The sequence below is a fragment of the Delphinapterus leucas genome, chromosome 1, assembly GCF_059928025.1.
Source record: "Delphinapterus leucas isolate spDelLeu-1000000601 "Yukka" chromosome 1, BTC_Dleu_Yukka2, whole genome shotgun sequence".
Classification (NCBI taxonomy): Eukaryota; Metazoa; Chordata; class Mammalia; order Artiodactyla; family Monodontidae; genus Delphinapterus; species Delphinapterus leucas.
This window is the reverse complement of record NC_143129.1, coordinates 151740285-151755571: the sequence shown is the minus strand read 5'-3', so window position 1 is coordinate 151755571 and position 15287 is coordinate 151740285.

The following is a 15287-nucleotide window of genomic DNA, read 5'->3' as shown; positions in this document are numbered from 1 at the left end:
CTTTGCGGTACTGTGTTAGTTTCTGTTGCACAACAAAGTGAATCAGCCCCATGCACACACGTGTCCCCCTATCCCCTCCCTCTTGCGTCTCCCTCCCTCCCACCCTCCCTATCCCACCCCTCTAAGTCATCGCAAAGCACTGAGCCAATCTCCCTGTGCTATGCGGCTTCTTCCCACCAGCCAACTGTTTTATACGTTACACATTCGGTAGCGTATATATGTTGATGCTACTCTCACTTCGCCCCAGCTTCGCCCTCCCACCCCATGTCCTCAAATCCATTCTCTATGCCTATCTCTTTATTCCTGCCCTGCAACTATGTTCATCGGTACCATTGTTTTTTTTTAGGTTCCATATGTATGCGTTAGCATACAGTATTTATTTTTCCCTTTCTGACTTATTTCACTCTGTATGACAGACTCTAGGTCCATCCACCTCGCTACAAATAACTCAATTTCATTCCTTTTTATGGCTGAGTAATATTCCATTGTATATATGTGCCACATCTTCTTTATCCATTCATCTGTCGATGGACACTTAGGTTGCCTCCATGTCCTGGCTATTGTAACTAGAGCTGCAATGAACATTTTGGTACATGTCTCTTTTTGAATTATGGTTTTCTCAGGGTATATGCCCAGTAGTGGATTGCTAGGTCATATGGTAGTTCTATTTTTAGTTTTTTAAGGAACCTCCATACTGTTTTCCATAGTGACTGTATCAATTTACATTCCCACCAACAATGCAGGGGGGTTCCCTTTCCACCACACCCTTTCCAACATTTATTGTTTCTAGATTTTTTTGATAATGGCCATTCTGACCAGTGTGAGGTGATACCTCATTGTAGTTTTGATGTGCATTTCTCTAATAATTAGTGATTTGAGCATCTTTTCATGTGTCTCTTGGCCATCTGTATGTCTTCCTTGGTGAAATGTCTGTTTAGATCTTCTGCCCATTTTTTAACTGGATTGTTTGTTTTTTTGATATTGAGCTCCGTGAGCTGTTTGTATACTTTGGAGATTAATCATTTGTCTGTTGTTTCATTTGCAAATATTTTCTCCCATTCTGAGGGTTGTCTTTTTGTCTTGTTTATGGTTTCCTTTGCTGTGCATAAGTTTTTAAGTTTAATTAAGTCCCATTTGTTTATTTTTGGGTTTATTTCCGTTACTCTAGGAGGTGGGTCAAAAAAGATCTTGCTGTGGTTTATGTCAAAGAGTGTTCTTCCTATGTTTTCCTCTAAGAGTTTGACAATGTCTGGTCTTACATTTAGATCTCTAATCCATTTGGAGTTTATTTTTGTGTATGGTGTTAGGGAGTGTGCTAACTTCATTCTTTTACATGTAGCTGTCCAGTTCTCCCAGCACCACTTATTGCCCACCCCTTAGGCGGTGTTGTGTGCAGGGGGCATGGGCAGCACCCTGCTTTTGCTTCTGACCCCCAACTGCCACTTTTGAAGAGCCTAGATTAAAAACAGGGTGTCAGGAGGAAAAGCAGGGTGCTGCACATGCCCCCTGCACACGACGCCACCTAAGCGGTGGGCAGACCACCTTAAGCCACCCTCTGGCCCAACCCCTGGACACACCCCTACCCTCACCCCATGTAAGAAACAAGCTTGACCCCCTTCGGGGAGCGAGAAAGCAAGGGAACCTGTTGTTTGTTCCCGCTCCCCCACTGCAGCAGGGGCCCCAGTAAAGCCTTGCCTGCATTTCTTGTCTGGCCTCTGATCAACTTCTATTGATTAAGGAGGCCAAGAGCCCTGGTCAGTTACATATTTTGTGGTGCCCAACGTTGGGCCCTTCCTTGTGCCTGTCTGGGAAGAGGATCTGGGCACCTCTGGGACCACCGAACACAGCTTCACAGCGGGTGACAAGCGGCCACCTGAACCTCTTGTTTCAGTGTCACCACGTTTGGTAAGTCTGACTTCCTGGCCCCTGGGGGCTTCAGTACCCTCATTCAGACAACACTTTCCCCTTCCCTTCGTCCTTTTTCCCTCACCATTTTCCCTTTCCCCTTAGTCCCTTTCCCTCTCCTGAAATTTCTCTACTTCTCTTTCAGTCCTCTCCTCTCTCCGTCCTCTCCTCCTTCTGTCCTGTCCTTCCGAGAGAGTGGACGTCAGGCAGCTACAGCATCAATCCTCTCAGCTTGTGAGACCTGCTCCCTCTGGCCGGCAACGGCTCACCTTGACGGGTGACAGGCAGAGGTGGAAGAGGCTCGCCTCATGCCGTGCAGACCGTGGTCCAGAGGGCTCTCCCTGACCAGAGATTATGAGAGCGATAGATGTTCAAACCTCATATCGTGGAATGGCTGGAAGCCCTATCATCCCAATATTCTCACCTTTATTTTCCTGCCGCCAAGGAAAGTCCCACTGGGAACGGGCTGAAGGGGCAGATTTCTATATACTGGTGTACATGTGGGTGAGAGTCCCACAGACAACATACAACTGGCTGGTTTCCGGGCTTAATCACCCCCGTGGGCTCCCTTCTTCACTGGCCCTTTCTGGAAGAGCGCTGTTTGGTGCCTGAATGGACACCCGCGGGGGCAGGTTGAAAGGGCAATCTCTCTCTTTCTGTCTCTTTCTCTTTTTCTGACATTCTTTTCTGTCCCTCCTCCCTTTACCTCTCCCTTGGTCCTCACCCCTACCCTCCATCCACTTTATCCTGAAACTTCTTGTTTGTGTCTTTAAGTTTTGTGATCGGCATAACTGTTCTTTCCTGGGATCAAGGGGCTTGCATCTCCGCCTCTGCCTTTGCAATGTAACTATTCTGCCTGGGCTCTCAGGAAGTACCTGATCCATCTGTAGTCCCCCACACCGAGGGAAAAAAGAAAAAGAGGGCCATTTTAAATTCAAGCAGGAAAACTATGAAATCTCTGGTTCTGTAGAAATTAACTTGTCTAACTTAAGCTTGTGGGTTTAATTAATACAGACCTGTCTTTAGAGTCATCAACATTAAGTACAATACTTTCATTGTACCTAAGGTTCCTGGAAGTCAATAAGTGCATATTGTTTCTGTTATAAAATGTGTCAACAGGGGAAGTAACCTGATATCATTAAATTTTTAAGTGAAAGTACTGGGATAAGAAGTTTTTGGTAACCTCTACAGGAATAATTATGTCTTGGAAACATCCATCTAAAACAAGTCGCTCCAAATTTTGGTAAATTTGAAACTAAATTAAGTTAAATCATAGGAACTAATTGAATAGTCAGGCCATTTCAAATAAGGTAAAATATTGGAACATTAATTGCTAAAGAGGTCTAAATTTACCTACTTTTGTCTTCTTGTGAGAGAGAAATTAAGCTATTTGGTACTGCCTTGAAATGTTCTCTACCAATATACGGAATGCTTATGTAAAAGTTCATGGGGGACTTCCCTGGTGGCGCAGTGGTTAAGAATCCTCCTGCCAATGGGATTTAGGGGACACAGATTCAAGCCCTGGTCCAGGAAGATCCCACATGCCGTGGAGCAACTAAGCCCGTGAGCCACAGCTACAGAAGCTCGTGCACCTAGAGCCCATGCTCCGCAACAAGAGAGGCGACAGCAATGAGAAGCCTGTGCACCACAATGAAGAGTAACCCACATTCATCACAACTAGAGAAAGCCACGCACAGTAATGAAGACTCAACACAGCCATAAATGAATAAATAAATAAGTAGGATAGTTCATGGTGGCTTAAGGAAAGTAGGATGCGTGTTTTCAGAAAAGAAGGTATGAGGAATGGAAATATATTTTGTCAAAAGGAAAAAGGGTGATCGTGTGCTAGAGCTGGATATTTCTCCATGGGGAAAGAATGAGGGACAAATTATGGCTACAGAAATTTACAGAAGGTTTGCGGAAGACGAACACTGCACTGAGGAAACAATTTTGTATGTGGTCAGGATTTTCTAAGGTTCGATTAAATTTAATTAGGTAAATGGATTTTATTAAGAGTAGGCTGATGCAAGACTGGATTTGGTTTCTCTCTCTCATAAAAGAACAGAGTTGTCCTGGAACGCTGCTTTTGATAACAGCTTGTGTGAGTTTCTGTGCCTTTAAGTGATCTCTCACCTGGCAGGCCATCATGGTTATTCTGGCCCACTGTTGCACCCCAGATGACAAGGAGCATATACTGAGAAAGGCCAGGGAACACGCAGATGGCTTACTGGTGGCCAGTCCATACCACCAAATTTATCAGGTGGGTGGGGATGCAATCCCAGATCATGACCCACACTGGGGCTGTGAAGATCGTGTAGGCCAGGCTAGGATGAGACATTATATCACTTGTCTATCAGAAGGAATGAAAAGGTGTATGGTGAAGCCTGTAAATGATGATAAGGTCCAAGAGGTTACACAGGAAAAAGATGAGAACCCGGCAGTCTTCCTGAGCCGGGTGACAGAAGCATTCATGAAGTCCACCAATACAGACCCTGAGTCCGCAGAAGGGAGGACACTATTGGCCGTGCACTTTATCACCCAGCCTACTCCTAATATCTGGAGAAAATTACAAAAGCTTGAGGCTGGGCCCCAAACCCCAGTGTCAAACTTGGTAGAGGAAGCCTTCAAGGTCTATAACTACGGAGACTTAACGGAGGAGGCCAATAAGGATGAGAGGCTAATTAACAAAAGGCAGCTTTTGGCTGCTCTGATCCACCCACCACGTCGAGGAGACTCTGGAGGGCCAAGAAGGCTGGACAGACCACTAAGAAGCCGCCTGGGCCCAAACCAGCGTGCCTTTGTCAGAAAGGGGGGTACTGGAAGAGGGAATGTCCTGAGCACTGTCCTGCGGGACGCCCGAGGGGCAACCCCGACCGGCCACATTTCCTTGCAAATCTCTTGGATGATAGATTCCTGCACACCGACTGACAGGGCCCAAGCGCCTGCTGGGCTCCAGATCCCACTCAATCCATCCTCATCACTCCAGCGGAGCCTCGGGTCACCCTTGACATGGCAGGCAGGGGAACTGAATTTCTTGTAGACACTGGAGCCACCTGCTCTGTTCTGACTTGGCCAGCCGCCCCCCTCTCCAGGCGTGACTGTACAGTGATGGGAGTTGATGGACAGCCAAAGGTAAGGCGATTTATGTTTCCCCTTGCCTGCGGAATTGGGTCCATTATTATTGCTCACTCATTTTTGTATATGCCAGAATGCCCTGTCCCTCTCCTCAGGAGAGACTTGCTAAATAAGTTAGGAGCTAGTATATTCTTAGGACACGGTGAAGTCCAAGGAGGTAAAGAATTCAAACAGAGAATGCATCTATTAGTAGCCCCAAATGACCCACCTCTTGGGCATCAAAATATTCCCCAAGACATCCACCAAGAAATTAGAGTGGCATGGACATATATACACTAACAAGTGTAAAAAAGATAACTAGTGGGAGGCAGTCGCATAGCACAGGGAGATCAGCTCGGTGCTTTGTGACCACCTAGAGGGGTGGGATAGGGAGGGTGGGAGGGAGATGCAAGAGGGAGGGTATATGGGGATATAGGTATACATACAGCTGATTCACTTTGTTATACAGCAGAAACTAACACAACATTGTAAAGCAATTATACTCCAATAAAGATGTTTAAAAAAAAGGAAAAGAAATTAGAGAATAAGTAGATCCTGCAGTTTGGGATACCTCAGGCAAAATGTGTTCCCCCAATAAAAATAAGGTTAAGACCTGGGAAAAAATACCCCTGGAAGAGACAATATCCTTTAAAGCCTGAGGCCCTGAGGGGAATCCACCCGCTGCTCAGCAAATTCCTAAAACACGGGCTCATTAGGCCCTGCCAATCCCCTTGTAACGTCCCTATCCTCCCTGTTCAGAAGCCTAACGGGGAGTATCAGTTTGTGCAAGACTTACGAGCAGTGAATGAGGCAGTCATCCCTATTCACCCATTGGTGCCAAATCCATAGACCTGTCTCACCCAAGTGCCGGGGAGCGCTCAGTATTTTTCTGTTTTAAACCTCAAGGATGCATTTTTCTATATTCCCCTACATCCAGACTCTCAATATGTTTTTGCCTTTGAATGGAGAGTCCCTGACACCGTGGAGGCTAACCAATATACATGGACAGTGCTTCCACAGGGTTTTCAGGGCAGTCCTCATCTTTTTGAAAATGCGTTAGCAAGGGAACTGAGCCTTGAGAAGGGTGTTGATGATTTATTGATAAATAGTGAGACCAAACAAGATTCAGATCAAAATACTATTAGGGTCCTAAATTTTCTGGCAAGAAAGGTATATAAAGTCTCTCCAACCAAGGCTCAGATCTCACAGCAACGGGTTCAATATTTAGGATTTGTTTTGACCCCAGGGGCATGAGCCCTAGCCATAGATCAAAAAACAGCAATTAGTGCATTACCATCTCCAACCACAAAGAGGCAACTCCAAGGCTTTCTCGGGATGGCTGGGTTCTGTCGTATCTGGATTCCAAGTTATGGCCTTATAGCAAGACCCCTATATGAGGCTCCAAAAGGAGGAGAAAGGGAACTCCTTCAATGGAATAAGGACCCCCAGCGGGCCTTTGAGACTCTAAAGACTGAATTGAGTAACACTGGGGCTTCCAAGTTTGGACAAGCCCTTTACCCTATTTGTTCACGAGAGGTCAGAGATAGCACTAGGAGTACTGACCCAAAAGCTGGGACCGGATCAGACGCCAGTGGCTTAATTTTCAAAACAACTGGACTCAGTGGCCCTGGGATGGCCAAGCTGCCTGCGGGCAGTAGCAGCCACAGCCCTGCTGGTTAATGAGGCTTCCAAGCTCACCCTGGGACAACACTTTGATGTGTCAGCCCCTCATCAGGTACAGTCTGTGCTGGAAGTCAAAGGACATCATTGGTTGACTGGAGGAAGGTTAACAAGATATCAGGCCCTCCTAATGGACACCCCTGACATTACCTTAAAGGTGTGCCTAACTCTGAGCCCAGCAACTCTGCTTCCAGAGGCCGAGAGTGGAGACTTACTGCATCAGTGTATAGAGACCAGAGAATGAACTTACTCCAGCAGGTCTGATCTTCTAGGTGAGCCTCTTGAAAGCCCTGAGGTCGAATGGATTACTGATGGGAGCAGTTTTGTAGAAATGGGAACCCGAAAGGCGGGGTATGCCATAGTTAGTCCAGATGACGTCATAGAAACCAAGACCCTGCCACACCAGACATCAGCCCAGAAGGCTGAACTAATTGCATTAATGAGAGCTTTGCAATTAGGGAAGGAAAAGAAATATTTTTACTGACTCTAAATATGGATTCCACGTGCTAATGCTGCCATTCAGAAAGAAAGAAGAATATTAACCGCTAGAAATTCCCCCATAAAACAAAATAAAGGACTCCCCTGGTGGCACAGTGGTAAAGCATTCACCTGCCACTGCAGGGGACAAGGGTTTGATCCCTGGTCAGGGAAGATCCCACATGCTGCAGAGCAACTAAACCCGTGCGCCACAACTACTGAGCCTGCGCTCTAGAGTCCGTGAGCCACAACTACTGAGCCCACGTGCCACAACTACTGAAGCCCACGCCCCTAGAGCCCGTGCTCCGTAACCAGAGAAGCCATCGCAATGAGAAGCCCGCGCACCACAACGAAGAGTAGCCCCTGCTCGCCACAACTAGAGAAAGCCCGCACGCAGCATCGAAGACTCAACGCAGCCAAAAAAATAACAACAAAACAAACAAAAACAAACTAACTAACTAACAAAAAACATAATAAAGATTTGATCCTGGCTCTTTTAGAAGCAGTGCAGCTTCCCACCCAGGTGGCAGTAATCCACTCTAGGGGCCAAGGAAACAGCAAAGCTGATCAAATTGCAAATTGTAAACTCCAAAACAGGCAGCTCGACTGCAGGAACCTGAGCAAGTTATGGCTCTAGTGATTGGCTCCTCCGAACTCCCTAGCCTTCCCCAGTATTCTCCACAGGAACAAGAAAATGCTGAGAAATGGGGCTATGAGAAGGGAAGCACAGGCTGGTATATAAAGGAGGATAAGTTTCTAATCCCTGAAGCCCAACAATGGAAACTCACAAAGAGCTTACATGATGCCACCCACTATGGGAGGGATGCGCTATGGAACTTGATGCAAAAGGCTTTTCAGGAAAGGGGCTTAAAAGAACAATAAAACAAGTAACACTTGCCTGTGATTTATGTGCCCGTAATAACCCACAGGCCCATCCAATCCCCCCTTCATTACTCAGGCCAGTTCAACACCGAGGGACATATCCGGGGGAAGACTGGCAGTTAGATTTCACCCAAATGCCCCCACGATCAGGATATAAATACCATCTGGTATCTGTTGATACTTTCACAGGATGGGTTGAAGCCTTCCCCAACCTATCTGAAAAGGCTATGGAAGTCTGTAAGTCCCTTTTAAAAGAAATAATTCCTCGGTTTGGACTTCCAAAGTCCCTCCAGAGCAATTAATGTGTCCTCTTTTATAGCCAAAATCACACAGGGGTTCACAACGGCCCTAGGGATAGACTGCAAGCTACACACCTCTTGGCACCCCCAGTCTTCAGGGAAGGTAGAGAAAATGAACCATCCTTTAAAGAAAACCTTAGCAAAGCTCTGCCAAGACACTCATGACCTTAGACCAACTTGCTCCCTATTGCACTCCTCAGGGTCCGTGTAGCCCCCAGGGGTGGCCTGGGACTTAGCCCATTTGAAATGACCTACGGGAGGCCTTTTCTAACTACTGACATTCTACTGGATGTGGAAGTGAACCAGGCCCTGAGATATATTATTAAACTAGGACAGGTTCAGAAAGCAATCCAGGACTAGGCCCACAAGACACAGCCAGCTCCCACTAAAACTGCAGAGGAAGGAGCAGTTCCTTTACAAATAAACCCTGGGGACCAAGTTCTTCTTAAAACCTGGAAAGAGGGGGTCCTGCCAAGACCAACTATTGCCAAAATGGAAGGGCCTCTATAAAGTAATTTTAGCCACCCCTACTGCTGTCAAACGGCAAGGGATATCTAGTTGGGTACATCTGTCCAGACTAAAGCTTTTACCTCCAGAAACCCCGCAGGTCACAACAGACGAACAGGTCACTGGCTTTAGAATCAGAAACATGTTTGATTTCAAATCCTGGCTCCCTTTCCTAATAGCTGAGTGAATTCCTCCATCAGCTTCAGTTTTTTCCTGTCGAACTGAGCATAACAAAACTTCCTTCAGAAGGTTGTTGAGAAGAAGAAATGACAGAATGCAGGCAAAGACATATCACAGTGCCAGCCATAGGGTGGGCAATCAATTGTTTCATTTCCTATGGGAGCCTGAGACGTTTACTGGCTTTATGTTCAGAATTTGTGGTTGCTTGTTATTTTTTTCTCCTTGAAAATAGCATTTTTATTGCTGCATCGCCTATTCTGACCTGTTTTGGAAACAGGGAAGAAAGTACCTTTCTGCCTGCGCAGTAGGAATAGTTGACAATTGTACCCTTTCTCCATCCATGGGAACAAGATGGTATCCCTTGCCAGAAGGTTTTCCCCTTAATGTACTCTTTTTCTCTATTTTTCCAATTCCGGAAAGGAGTTTTTTAAGCCTCTAGATTAGCATGTATTTTTATGCTTAGTATAATATCATAAAACTATTTTCTATGAAAATGCTTCAATAGGGAAAGAAAGTCATTCTGGAAAGAGTGCATCAGTCGGTGGGAAAGCAATATTTAATTTGCAAAGATTCCATTTGTGTGCATTTCAGAAGTTCAGGGCTGAATGCGGGAAGGAAATAGGGAGAGCTGCTTGTAATTGTTAGAAACATGTTGTTTAATGTATTTCTTAAAAAGAGAAAATGAATTTTCTTTTATTTACATGATGCACACAGTAGCGTCTCATCAGTTGTGCCTTTAGCTTACAAGAATGAAACTGTAACGTTTAAGGACCAGTCAGTATAACAGAAATCACACTAGGTATTTCAGACAGAAAAAAGAAATACAGGTAATAGTTAATATAGGTTTTGCAAGACTGGAAGAGGGAAAAAAAGAGTACAGTGAGGTAACCCAGGGGAAGCACTTACCACCCTTAGGGCTGAGGTAACAAAGGGCAGAGATGGGATTTCAGAAAGTAAGAGCTCAGGGGAGGGGCCCGCAGGGCTGGTGCTCAGACCTCCAGCAGGGAAGCTCTGTGCAGCTGTGTTCAGATGTCTCAGGAGACGACATTGTATGGCTGGTGCAAGGAGTGCTCAAAGAAGCTGGAGGCTGGGGTGATGCTGAGAGAACCTGAAAAACAGATAGGAAGTCTCTTCTCTCTTCCTCCTTATTGTCAGGACCCATCAGGAAGCCAGGTGGAAAAGGAGCATTAAAACATGGTAGGCAGAGACCCAGTCCCAGCATTAGAGAGCAGAATATATACATGAGTGAAATTGGAGATCAAAGGCCAAAGATTAAGAACCAGCCATGCATTTGCTTAGGCCTGAGATATATCATCTCTGATTCCCACCTCTCCTTTACCTTATTATATGAATCCATTTACTTTTCTCCATCCTATTGCAACCACCTAAGTAAGTTCAAGCCTCTTCCTTCCTGGTCTCTTCCTAACTGGTCTTCTGCATCCACTCTCACCATGATCCAATCTGTGCTTTGCTTGACCACCAAAACATCTTCGCCTAGGTTCCCCTGAAAGCAGAGACTGAGGCAAGCCACATGTGCTGCTGTTTCATTTAGAGAGCAACATCCAAGGTAGCAGGAATAAGGGGGAAAGGGATTGGGACAGCGTACGAAGGAAAACAGATCAAGAGTGTGACTGATCTGATCAGTGCTTAGCATCAAGGTTGACTGACTGTTTGATGTTATGGGACCATCTTTGGAGAGGACTTATAAGTTTTAAAGCTTCTTAGGGCAACCGATGTAGGCAAGGAAGGGATGAATTTATTTACCAGCTCTCAGTTCTGATTGCTCAAGGGTTTGTGTCTTAATGAGTTAATTTCCTTGTACCCGGTTATACCTGCATGGACACTGAACAGGTCTCAAGCATCTCACACCTCGGCATCAACAACAACACAGCTCACCAGTAGTGTGGGCACCAGCAGAGGGCTGTGCAGTTGTGCCCAAGTGAAACTGGCCCACACGGAGTTGATACCACAGCAGTGGCCAGAGCTAAAGGGGCAAAGAAGGGGAAACTGTACAGTGATCTTTTAAAAGTGCAACTCTCGTAAGTTTTGTTTTAATCATGACTATTTCAATTATAAGTGAAAAAAACACAACTTAAACTAGGCAAAAATATAATTTATTGGCTTCTTGTGGAATCTACGGAACAGTCAAACCGTGGGAAGGGAAAGGTTGTGCACCAGCCTCAGGAGCCACTGTCACTTGCTGCAATAAAATCAGGTTGTTCAAAGAACAAGGGTCTAGGGCTTCCCTGGTGGCGCAGCGGTTGAGAGTCCGCCTGCCGATGCAGGGGACACGGGTTCGTGCCCCGGTCCGGGAAGATCCCACATGCCGTGGAGCGGCTGGGCCCGTGAGCCATGGCCGCTGAGCCTGCGCGTCCGGAGCCTCTGCTCCGCAACGGTAGAGGCCACAGCAGTGAGAGGCCCGCGTACCGCAAAAAAAAAAAACAAAAAAAAACAAGGGTCTGAAGAAAGGCGCCACTCTTCCAGGTACCACAGTGCATTTAGAGAAGGAGATGCCACCCTGGTTTTGAGCAGCAGCTCAGAGTCAAGCTGAATGAAATGACTAAGATGTGAAATTACTAGTTAATTGAACATGGTTTGGACCTAACTCCCAAAATGTAATGTCTACTCACCCTCATTCACTCTTTCGAGCTCTGTTCACTCTGACTTCTCCCCTCCAGGGCCATAGACAGAGGATTGTTGCCTGGGCACCAGTCTCTCCTCATTTCCCTGGGCTACAATCTCAGTATTTGCCCTTCTCATTTCATAAGGTCGAGGACTGGTGACCCTGCATAGTTCTAAGTGGCTACAGTACCGCCAGATTGTAAGACCTGGCTTCAACATCACATTCTGAAAATTTTCATCACCATGATATCTGAGAAAATACAGATGAAGCTGGTAAGAGGAGGAGAGAGCATTTCTACCAGGCCTCTGGACTGAGGTGCTACCAAGCACATGGTACAAGAGACTCTGAGCTCCCTCAGAGCTATGCTCATAGCTATTTGTGGGGTTATATGATTCTTGGGCCATTAGCATCACGAAGGCAAGGCCCTTGTCTTACCACGTTTACATACCCAGCACCTATTCCAGGGATGCCTTTGGGGTAGGTGCTCAGTGAGAGTTACTTGAATGAAGGAGTGACGGAGTCCAGCAGACTCACCACATTGGGAGAAAACAAGGCAGAAGAGCAAAGCATCTCATCTATGGCTCAGACAAAATAGGAGTAGGAATGCCCACATGGCAGGGAGTCGTTGCTCAGGAGCAATCAGGAAAGACTCCATAAGCAACTGGAGCTAGGGCTTGGAGAATGGAAAGGATTTATAGATATGGCACGTCAGACAGAGGACAGCCCTGTGGTTGGGCAAAAGGGGAGCTTTAGCTTCAGCTGAGGCAGGAGACGATTCACAGGCTTTCAGGAGGACCCATAGAGAAGACAGTTTTGAGTCTCCAAGCCCCTCCTCTCGGAGTTTCGATCTGTTTAGCCATCCTGAATGAGGTGACTGTGAGAACTGAAAGCCTAAGTGATTTACAAATTGTTAATGTTTCAGGTAGCCCAGAGAAGCAACAAAACTCATTCACTCCCAGGAAAGATCTTGTGATTTCAGAAGGCTGAATTCTGTGTACTGTAGGCTGGGTCCGGTGAAGCACTGAAGGAGACAGAAGCTTCCAAGCTTTCATGCGGTTTGCCACCAACTTACAGAGTTCAAACACTGAGGAAACAACAATAGTTGTTTGTCCTTACTGGTCACCCACTAGATGCCAGGCACTGGGTGAGGTAATTCCACACACAGGACCTCAGCTGTAGTCGCAGAGACGTATTAATGAGGCAGGGACTCAGAGGCATGAGATCACCTAAGTATGTCTCATTTCAGTATATGACAAAACTTGGATTTAAGCCAGTTCTGACTGGCCCCGTGCTTTCCAGTGCACCACAGCGCCATCATTTCTGACACTTGTCACCATGCCCACCTCATATTCTAAAATTAAAATCAAAGCAAAATACAGATACACATACAGATGCAGTGATTGCATATACTTTACTAAGCACTTACTACATGTCAGGCTCATTTTATCCTTTCATACTATTGGGTTGGCCAAAAAGTGCCTTTGGTTTTTTAAGTAAAAATGAAAGCCACATTTTTCATTTTCACCAAGAACTTTATTGAACAATGTATTCACCCTTTTGTTCCACTGCCTTCTGCCATTTTTCAGGCAACTTCATAATTCCATCTTCCCAAAACTTTTTGTCTTTGTGAGCAAAGAACTGTTCTAGGTGCCTTTTACAGTCTTCCAGGGAACTGAAATTTTTTCCACTAAGAGAATTTTTTGTAAAGACCGAAATAAAAGGAAATGCGAAGGTGCAATGTCTGGTGCATACAGCAGATGAATCAGAACTTCCCAGCCAAGCTGTAACAGTTTTTGCCTGGTCACCAAAGAAACATGCGGTCTTGCGTTATCCTGATGGAAGATTATGTGTTTTCTGTTGACTAATTCTGGATGCTTTTCGTCAAGTGCTGCTTTCAGTTGGTCTAATTGGGAGCAGTACTTGGTGGAATTAACCGTTTGGTTTTCCGGAAGGAGCTCATAATAGAGGACACCCTTCCAAGCCCACCATATACACAGCATCAGCTTGTTTGGATGAAGACCGGCCTTTGGTGTGGTTGGTGGTGGTTCATTTCGCTTGCGCCATGATCTCTTCTGTTCTGCATTGTTGTACAGTATCCACTTTTCATCGCCTGTCACAATTTGTTTTAAAAATGGAACGTTTTCATTACGTTTCAGTAGAGAATCACATGCGGAAATATGGTCAAGAAGGTTTTTCTTGCTTAACTTAGGTGGAACCCAAACATCAAAGCAATGAACATAACCCAGCTGGTGCAAATGACTTTCAACGCTTGATTTGGATATTTTGGGTATGTCGGCTATCTCCCGCGTGATATAACATTGATTGTTCTCAATTATTGTTTCGATTTGATCGCTATCGACTTCAACTGGTCTACCCGAACATGGAGCATCGTCCAGCGAGAAATCTCCAGCACGAAACTTTGCAAACCACTTTTGACACATTTGATCAGTCACAGCACCCTCTCCATACACTGCACAAATCTTTTTGCATTTTTACCTTTCTTGAAATAATAAAGCATAACATGCCGAAAATGTTGCTTTTTTTCCTCCACTTTCAATATTAAAATGGCTACACAAAAATTCACCGATTTTGATAAGTCTTTTTTTAAATGCACGCTGAAAAGACAGCTGTCACATACAATCTAACAAAATTGTTTCGAATGAAGTTAAAGACGACTAAGTGCTACTAGAGCCGTCTTACGCAAAAAAACGAACGAACATTTTGGCCCACCCAATACTACAGTCTTACGACTTTGGTATTATTAACCCCATTTTACTGGTAAGGACATTGAGATTTAGAGATTAAGCAGTTTGTTTACGATTATAAGACAGATTAGAAGCAGAGCTGGGTTCAAACTCAAGCCTCCATAACTTGGAAGAGCACATCCTGAACCAAGGGACACAAAAGAACTTAGAAATTAGGAGCAGAGGGGCATGTGTATAATCATGATCTTCATCTCCAGCCCCAGGACAAATGGGAGGGATCATTGCCCAAGACCCACACCTAGAGATCTTTGAACAAGTCTCGCTGAAGGCCCTGGACACCATTGTGAAGTGTGCCTTCAGCCAGCAGGGCAACATACAGACTGACAAGTCAGTGGCCAAGGGAAAGTACTTGTCACCCACTAACATGTTGTCCCATCTTGCCTCTTCCAGGACCCTCCAATTCTACCTGGAAGCAGTGTTCAACCTTACCAAACTCACCCACCAACACATGTACAGCCTTTTGTATCACAACGAACTGATTTTCAAATTCAGCTCTCAAGGCCACATCTTTTCTAAATCTAGCCAAGTGGTCCATCAGTATACAGGTTAGTCCTGGGCTTTGCATCGCCAGAGTCCTCTGTGAGACATTCCATTGTCTGAGACACAGCCTCTGTGTCTGCCATGGACATATGGCAGGGTCATCTTTCAGAAAAGCCTTATTTGTACCCTTTGAATGAACCTGCTACATAAATTGTAGGTAGAGAGATTGTATTATTGAGTATGTATCTGCATTGTAATATTTAGAGTTAGAACTAATAAGCAAACATCCCTATATTTTGCTTCATTTGTTATGCACCAGCTTCAGCTGTGAAGAACTACTGATGTGAAGGGAAACAAATTTCTGTAGGAAGACAA